The following is a 10225-nucleotide window of genomic DNA, read 5'->3' on the forward strand; positions in this document are numbered from 1 at the left end:
GCCCTTCGAGCCCAAGTACAATCATTTGTAGCGTGTCCAAGTTAAAACCAACACTCTCGAATAGATAAAATTTTGAATTCTATAATTTTTCTCTCCATTTGCCCCCTTCTCCTTCTCCACACTCCACGAGTCCCAAATAAAATCCTCCAATTCCATAATAAAGAACAAGGATCTCCCCTTTATCCTCATATCCTCCTTCCTTTTATGTCTCATTCTCTCATCCGCCTCAACCACCTACCATGCATGCCATGAATACTCCCCCCCCGGCTGCCCATCCTTTTAATTAATGACCTTGAATTTCCTTTCCATATCTTATCGCAAAATAAATTTGAGAAGACACCTTGGGAATTGAAATATATATATCTAATTCATAAATAAATTGGAGAAGACCATATGTTATCCAAATGTAAATTTGAGAAGGAACCTTGGGAATTGAAATATGGATAATTAATTCAGAAATAAATTGGACGACACAATACCTTAACCAAAAGTAAATTTGAGAAGAAACCTTGGGAATTGAAATATGGATATTTAATTTAGAAATAAAGTTGAGAACATCATATCTTATCCAAAAGTAAATTCGAGAAGACATGTTAGCAACTGATTAATAATTGAATAATAAAAATTATTACTTAATAAAAAGTGTAGGTATTACTTAATAGTTATAAGTCAATATTATCAAGTTAATTAAACATTAATCAATATTAGAGTGATAGGATCAAGTAGGGAATTACATACACCCCTCCTTTAGAAAATTTCATGCCGAAGTTAGAGAGAAAGGGACACAGGGAGTTTGAAAGATGTTTGACAATAAGGAATAACAATAGAGAGATATATAGTAGTCAAGCAAGGGTACACTTCCCATCATGAGTCTTCAGCTAACCTATAGCCTCCTATCCTCCCTAACCTACTTTCACTCCCATATTATCCATCATTTGTTGTAATATACTATGGCATCGACTACACTAATCTAACCAGTGATAAAACCAATATCGTAGAAGCATCGACTATGTCGACATAACTTCCCCAACATGAAACTGAAAATAATCACCACATGTATAGGGGAGCATGCCCATCATTACCCTCCCAGGACTCTAGGATTGGAGGTTACAAGGTGGGAAATGCCTCCACCTGTCCTTAAAACTAGGGTCAACACCCTAATATGTACCACACTACGATGGTGGTTAGATTCTTGTCAACGAATAATCTAGTCAGCAAGTCATGTCACCTGCCATTTACACCTTTACCATGTCATAATAGTGCACATCAAGTAGATAAAAAATGTAAAATAACAATGTACATCAAACCATTCCTCATTAGATGTCTCAACATTCCCTAATTAGAAGCATAGATCTTGGTCATCATATAGTTCATTCCATTCCAAAGGTTAGTTCTCATTCATGCAAATACATAACAAAAAATATATATATAGCTAAGTGATCTTATTCATCATGTTATTAAGTCTAGTATCCACATGCAAATTTTGTACTTCATAACAACATACTAGAAATAAATATTACATTAGATAAATCATAAATTCAATAATTCATTCATTAGATAAATCACATCCCCTTAAGCCATACCTCAACACCAATAAATATGATAAGTCATACACTAGATAAATCGTAACCAAGTAAGTCATACATCAGGTAAATCATACATCAAATATTTTAATCAAAAATACCTAATCCATAAAATGATTTACATAATTAGTTTCATTTTTCCAACTAAAATTCATAAATATTACATAGCTCTCATACATAAAGCAACATGAAACTACCAATAGAGCTTAGAATAGGTAGTTATCTAAATCAAAATGGGAATCAAAGATGCTCAAAAAGTGAGGAGTAGTCATGCTGTATAGTCTCTGCATCCTCCCAAGTAGTAGATACTAAGGTATACTTATCCTAGTGGACCTTAAATCGGTCCACCATGTGACATATGAGATTTCATACCCTATGGTCCAATATGCATAATTGTTTGACCATTAGGGTTCCCACACCTGAGACCTACAAGTAGCACGAAACTAGTTTGTGAGATGCATTAGTAACATAATTTCGTAGAATATATACATGAAAAAAATCACGAGTTTTATGCAAATGGGTTGGAAGTACAAGATGATAGGAAATTGGTCCAATTTTCTCCTTGATTCTAAAAGTTCCTATAAACCGAGGTGACAAATTTGTCCCTTTGCCAAACCAAATGGTGATTTTTTTTGGGTCGTATACGAATAAAAAATTTGTCGCCTACTTCATAGATTTGAGGAGTATTATGTGCATCAACATAATTCTTATGTCTATATTGTGCTTCCTTTAACCTTTGCCAAATCTATTTTATCTATTCCTTCATTTCTTGCATGAATTTTGGCCCAACTATTACTCGGTCCTCCAAATTTTTCCAAACTCAATAGCATCTTGCATGGCCTCCCATAAAGAGCTTCATAAGGAGGCATCCCGATTGAAATATGGTAATTGTTATTATAGGAAAACTTTACAAATGCTAAGTACCTTTCTGATTGAGTCTGATTATCCATGACATACATCCTAAGCATGTCTTCCATAACCTGATTTACTCTTTTAGTCTACCCATTTGTTTCTAGATGATATGGAGTGCTTAAGTTCAATTGAGTCCCCAACGATGATTTAAAACTTACCCAAAACGTAGATGTAAAGAGAGAGCATCTATCGAAAATGATCTTTGTAGGTAACCCATGTAGCCAAATAACATTGCTTAAAAATTTAAGGCCACATCAGTAGCATCACATGTGTCTCTCACTAGGATGAAATCAATAATTTTGGTCAATTTATCAACTGTAACAAATATAACATTATTCCTTTATCAAGTGAGTGGAAAAACCACAAAAAAATCCATAAAAATGACCTCCCATGTAGACATAGGGATGTCATGCAGTTGTAGGAAACCTACTAGATGGCAATGATTAGCCTTCACTCATTGACATTCAAGGAATTTGGCGACAAACTGGACTATGTCACACTTCATGCTTGCCCAAAAGAAGAGTTTTATCATGTCTACATAGATATCTTCACTCTAGGATGTGCACAACAAATTTCTCTATGTGACTCCTCAAGGATTGTTCTTCTTATACCCCTTCCTCTAGGATGTACATTCTCTCATGAAATCTCAATAGTCCATCTCGCTCAAGGACATATCCCTCAAAATTTGGTTCTATTTGCTTCCCAATTTGGAGTGCTGATATAACATTTAGATGCCAAGTATCTTCCAAGATTTTATCCAATGCACATTCCTCAAATTGACACTCAAGGCTACTTGGGAGAAAGTTTGTGGGCTCCATTTTAGTGCACCGACCACCACATTATCCTTTCCCTTAATGTATGAGATCCCAAAATCATACTCAGCCATGAATTCACTCTACTGCCTCTTCTTAACCCTCAAATATCCTTAAATGAAGAGGTGATTGAGGCTCTAATATTCAGTTCATAACTGAACATTTCTTCTGACAAGGTAGTGTCTCCATAGTTTTAAAGCTAGAATCACTAGTACTTAATCTAAGTCATGGGTAGCATCGAACTCTTCATGTTACTTAAACTTTATGGATGTGTAAGATATTACTCTACCTTCCTGCATCAAAATTTCTCCCAATCCTTGCTTCGAAGCATCGATGTAGACAGTGAAGTCTTTTTCCATGTACAACACTCGAAGGACTGGTGCACTAGTTAGTAACCTCTTTAGTTTGATGAATGCAATGTAACATTCATATTTCAATTCATACCTTACCCCATTTTTTTGTAATGTGGTGATGGTTTTTGCAATCTTTGAGAACCCTTCCACAAATATGTGATAATATCTTGCTAGCCCCATGAAGCTACGTACCTCATCAGCATTTTTCGATACTAACCAATCCATTATGGCCTTTATCTTTTCGAGGTGAACTAGACCCTTTCTACTGAAATTATGTGCCTAAGATAATGAATTTGATTCTGAAAGAAGGAACATTTTGAAAATTTTCAATAGAAGTCATTTTCCGTTAAGAAGTTTAATACAACCCTTAGGTGTTCTTCATGCTCCTTTTCATTCTTGGAATACACAAGAATACCTTCCAAAAAGATTTATACAAATTTTCCCAAATATTTGTTGAACAAAGCATTCATGAGACTCATGAATATTGTTGGTGCATTGGTCAAACGAAATGGTACAACTAAAAACTCACAGTGACCAAAATGAGTCTTAAATGAAGTTTTTGGGATGTTTCCTTCCTTAAACCTCAATTAGTGGTATCCAGATCGCAAATTGATATTTCAGAAAATCGTTTCTCCCTTCATTTGGTTAAATAGTTCATATATTCTAGGTATCAGGTACGTATACTTTATGTTTGTTTGATTAAAGTCTCTATAACCTATGCATAGCCTTAAGGAACCATCATTCTTCTTGATAAATTTGACTAGTGCACCCAAAGGTGAAATACGAGGTCTAATAAATCCCAAGTCTAAAATCTCTTTTAAAAACATCTGCAAATCACAAATTTCTAGAGATTTCATCCTTTAGCGTGTCTTGGATAATGGTTTTGCACCAAGTTTTAGGTTTATTATGAAATCTATCTCCCTCATAGGTGGTAATCCAAGCAATTCCTTAGGGAATACATCCTCAAATTCTGTCAAAACTAGGTGTTGATCGAGGGAGAGTCCTTTATGCTCAGTTACAACCTCAACCACATATAGTTTACAGCCTTACCGAAGATAGTTTTTTTACCTTCATCATGGAGATGAATCATAGGGAAAATCCTCTCTTAATACCAAAAATCTCAATTGAGCTACCTTCATCAGATAAAAAAATTTACCTTCTTTTTTAAATAATCTACCAAAGCTCGACAAGCTTCTAGTCAGTCCATTATGATCATTACATTATACATCCCCAAGTTTGTGACATATGCCTTTAGCTTAGTCGTAAACACCCTAAGGTTCATCTGAAAATGGTCAACACTAGGTTCTACTACTTTTTTTATCCCATAAGCGATTTCGATTCATTTAAAGTCATCATGCTCATAAGTTTCCAACCAATATTTTTCTAATGCAACTAGTGAAATTAAATTATTTGTAGCACCAAAATCAAACAAAATTTTAAATTTTACATTGCTTCGAATACTCGGGGTTTTTGACACGATAGATTGGTGTCCAAATTGTTGTTTATCAAATGTTGCATAGATTCAATGGTGGCTTCTTGCTCCTCCTATTGATGTTTTTCCTTCTCCCTGTTTATTACTAGTTTGAAACACAAGAGAATTACATTGGTAGTGAGGTTCCCCATATCCCCAACAAGTGATGTGTGGTAGAATCTGAACATAATTTTGTGGATTTCTTTAGAAAGAGCTTCTTCACCTGGGACCCCTAAACCTAGTTATCGCTCCTTGCTTATGAACTTTATTTTCACAAGTTATCAAAGGTGTGGGCGAATTTTCATTAGAAACCATTGAAATCCACATTCACAGTGCTCTGGGTACAATGTTGTTTACATATGGTAGTGGCCTCAAACTTCCTCCCTTAGAGAAGGTACGAGTGGACTTCGCTGTAAACCTTTGTTGGGGTTAAAAAATGGTTTTGTTTCCATCTTTTAAGTCTAAGGGTTCTTCAACATAATAAGCATGTTCAACAACTTCTGTAACTAAGGATGGTTTCCACATCCTCATCATTTCCCTAATCTTAGGGTTCAATCCATAAATGAAACGAACCACTTGGCGCTGATTAATATCGATGTACGAGACATACTTGATAAATTCCATGAATCTAATATCATATTCCTCTACCATGTGGTTTCCCTGTACCAAAGCATGGAAATATCCTACTTGTTGTTTTTCATAATATGCTAGTAGGTACTTTTTCTTGAATCTCTCCTCAAATGACTCCTAGGTAATTATCTTAGGAGGGAGGTGTAGTTGTCACTCTAAGTTACCACACATGTTTAGGGCAATATCTTTGAGTTGAAATATCGATATTTCAACTTTTGAATTGGAATTATAATCTCTTAGTGCAAAGCACCTATTCATTCCCTCTAACTAAGCTTTTTCTTGTTCGTTGACACGACCTCCAAAAAAAATTGGGAGCTTAATATTTTGGATCTCCCTGGTAATGTCATTGATTGGAGGTCCTCTATCAGAGTCTCTTGATCCCTCGAGTTTCCTAACCGTGATGGAGGGTACCACACTTCCACCTTAGTTGTTCAGTTCCCTCTTAAAGTCTCATTATTTTCTTTTAGGGAGCACAAGATGAGGGCCAACTCTGGCGATGGAAAGTAGTTATTTCCAGGAGGTCCTTGTGATTATCCTCCTCAACCTCAATTTCCTTTTGTCTTCACCATTTTAAACTATTTAATTATCTATGTGACACATGAGACTTATTAATGCAGCTTACGACTTCTCTGCTCTTAGTCAACACACATATATAAAATGATAGGCATAAGTTTTACTTTTACTATGCTCATAAATGAGAATTACTAATATTGAAAAGATCCCCAAGGATCTGCTATATCCTCTCATGTATGAGTTTTACATAACCTACAAATTTTATCTTAATACTAGTTAGGTTAATGTACCTGTCATCCATGGTCCCATCTTTTCTTACAACCAAATTACCTTAATTATTATTGTAAAAGATATTTGCATAGTTAATATTAAATTTAATTAAAGACAATTTAAAATATTCAAGTAATTTAATTAGATATTAATGTGAATAATACTCTTTTTTTCATGCCTTCCTTTTATGGTCATTAGTTGCTGCTTCTCAACCTTTATAATATGCTTTAAAATCATTTACGCCCATTTTATGAATCTTATGATATTCTAGAGGACATATAGACATTTGGTCTCCCCTCTCAAAGCAGTAGTGTCCTTGAAGCAATGTTTAGAAAAGAACCATGAATTCATGTTGTATTTTTATCCATCAATTGACATCATAGATGAACACCAAGTGGCCATTTCAAATTACACTACTAAAACTCAGCCACCTTTTTTCATCCTAATCAATCCTAAATGATGAAAATATAAAAGAATATATAACACATTAAAAAATATAAAAGAGTATATATATATATCTATATATATATATAGATATATAGATATAACAAAAAAAATTATTAATCATATTATTACTGAATTTCTCTAGACGATATATTACTAGAAACAATTCTATGTCTATTGCAATAGTGATTTAACAAATGATCTTCTAATATCATCATAAATTTATGACATAATTGAATATGGATCACCAAAAAAATAATATGTCAATTATCTCTTACCACTTTTATTTAAGTTTTATAACACATATATTCTTATGTTAAAACAAGTCATGGCTTCCTCTTTAACATATACATTTTAAAACCAATTCAGCTAAGGTTAAAATATTATGTATATTTCTAAAGGAAAATGCTTATATATATATATATATATATATATATATATATATAAATTAAATTTATCTAATTTAATATATATATATATATAGCCATCTAATATTAATAAAAATAATTTTCCAATAATTAAAGATATATCACATATATTAAAAAACCATAAGAGTAATAAATAGAGAATAGGAAATTCTAGTTCCAAGCAAATGTTCCTATAAATATATAAAAATAATTAAAAATTAAAAATAAGAAATACTAAAGGATAAGTTCATAACCTATAACTAGTATATAATCAAGTTATCTTATCAAATAGTCTTTCTTTAAACTATTTTAGTTCTCATAGACATGTTGTAATGTAAAGCAACAGTGTTATTTTTATTTATTTATTAAAAACTTGATATATAACTCGTTAATTTTACTTTAAAATTATTACACATATTGATAAGTGGCTATATTGTAATAAGGATAATATACTTGTTACAAATATAGTGGCAAATAAACTATCAAATTTTAGAACCTAACGACTTATCTACAATTAATTTCCACAACAACATTTACTTTTATCACCTCAAAACCAACTATAAAATTTGAAGCATATTGATTAATTAATTTGATCCATTAATACGATGGGTCAACAGCATGAGTTCTCATAAACATAGAGCTCAAAAACCACCAGTGATTTCATCAAGTCAAATTTACTTTATTATTTTAAAATAGATTTTTTTTTTCATTTTCTTATTTTTTTTTTAATTTTAATTTTAATTTATTTTATTTTTACTTAATTAAAAATATTTCAAGTTTATTTTTATTTGTTTATTCATTTCACTAAACTTCTTCGTTAAGCGAAGCCAATGCCAAGATCTCTATTTCTAAATAAGGAACACACTACTCGTAACTGGGATGTACGATGTAATCCAAATGTTATATTCCACTGTACTAATACTCCCAGAGTAGCAAAAGCCACCCTCAACACAAGATACTAAGTCACATTTTGTCTGATCCTGGATTTCGAAGTATGATGTTGTGAACTGTGGATATGGACTAATGGCTACGCTAAGAATTCAGTTCTTTAACGTAAATCCTTCACTTCAACCATGATCATGAAATTTATACCGAAATCGTTATATGCTTGCTTGAACATAAAAAGTATTTCCCAAGTTTATTGTTTTGAAGAGGCTTGAATACCTTTTCCTAAATAGTCCCTATTTGGCCGTATGTTGAGAATCTTAATGGCCGGGCTGGCCTTATATATATTTATATATATATAAATTCCTCATCTGTCCCCTTAAGATATCTTTTAAATTTGAGCTATAATCTTCAAAAAAATTTCTCTTTCGCTAAAGTTTCTCTAACGGTTGAGCTAAAATCATTATTTTTTTTCTTCTTATTTTTGAAGTTTGTCTAGAGGTTGAGTTAATTCTTTTTTGATTAAATGTTTAAATTTTCTTGAAAACTTGGGCTGAGTTTCAATTTTTTTTTTCTCCGAAGTTTCTGAAAATTTGAGCTAAAGTTCACATCTTTTTATGATTCTTTGAATTGTTCTTTTTATGATTCTTTGAATTGTTTTTAAAATGTGAGCTGAATTTGGACTTGAATGGGTAAATAAGCCAAGGTCACAGTGAATTATTGTCATTCATGTGAATCGTGGTTCAAAGGGAAAGAAAGAAAGCTAAAGACGACTCTACTTTTAACCTCCCCATTGCCACACGTGCAATTGTTGCTAGGTTAAATCCAATATTTCAGCCACCTCACTGTGCACTATATACAATTTAGTCAAACAAAACAGGTACAATTTTATCCAAGTAATTCACATTCAGGTTTACAATTGGGCCTCAATGAGAATCGACCTCAAAAAATGCCAAGATACAAATCAAAAGACGAATATGCCTGTACCCAAATTCCTGAAAAATTTAAAACAAACTAAATCATAAAAAAATTAAAAAGTAAATTCTTGCAGCAAATACACAAATCTATTAAAGGCAATTACAAGTTGATATAGACAGTAGCAGCAGTTCCAGCCGTGTAACCCGCCATGATTCTAGGAGGTTTAGGGCTCGGCTTCATTACATTACGTGGGGCCAATAAGACGAAGCCTTTTGCGCTATCAAATGTGAACATAAAATCGCCACAAATCCCACTGGGATGTAAAAGGCCATGCTTCTTAAAGCATAGGAGAGGGACCAGTCTCGAAACAGAGCTAGGATGAATGCCTAAAATTCCTCTAAATTTAGCGATGCTGATTTACCTTGGGTGAGTAGCGTTAGCTTCCTTAACGCGTGGTCTATTTGGAGCTATTTTGGGGTTGAGGGAGCCATTTTTGCTTATTTTTGGAGGCAGATCAGCTTTGGAAGAGCAGAGGAGTTGGGTGTAGATGTTAGTGGAGGCATGTAAGAGTTGATATAGATAGGGGCATGGGAAGGCCTGCTGAGTTAAATTCATGTATTCTTCGCAGGTGTTTGTCATGGCTGACTGAAATGAAGGGGAATTTCTAAGTTCCTTTTCCACTTTTTGGAGGGAGATGATCCCATTCTTTATATGATTCTGAAAAAAGCTTAAAAAAGAAATTGGGATGAAAATTTCAACACCCTTGAAATGAAAGGCAACAACAAAAGGTACAATATTTACCATGAGTGGGCTCAATGCATTAAATGGGTGAATGGAATTTCTACCTATTTATCTTGTAAACATTATATATATATATAGATAGATAGATAGATATTATCAAGGTGTTTTTCTTATAAGTGGTGCTAGTAGGTGGGTTTGAAGATATCAATTTTGAATCAAACTCTCATATAATATGTGAGGACTTAACCTAGGTCTTATAACTAGACTGCAATTTATAATTTAATTT

General features: G+C 33.0%; 1 pseudogene; it reads right to left on the reverse strand.

Moving 5' to 3' along the window:
- Nucleotides 1–9357: 9357 nt before the first annotated feature.
- On the reverse strand, nt 9358–9902 carry LOC149179053 (uncharacterized; annotated as a pseudogene).
- Nucleotides 9903–10225: the final 323 nt, after the last annotated feature.

This window comes from Pinus tabuliformis, chromosome 4_1 (assembly GCF_031772625.1).
Source record: "Pinus tabuliformis cultivar Carrire ecotype Pingquan chromosome 4_1, CPIR1, whole genome shotgun sequence".
In the NCBI taxonomy this organism is placed as follows: Eukaryota; Viridiplantae; Streptophyta; class Pinopsida; order Pinales; family Pinaceae; genus Pinus; species Pinus tabuliformis.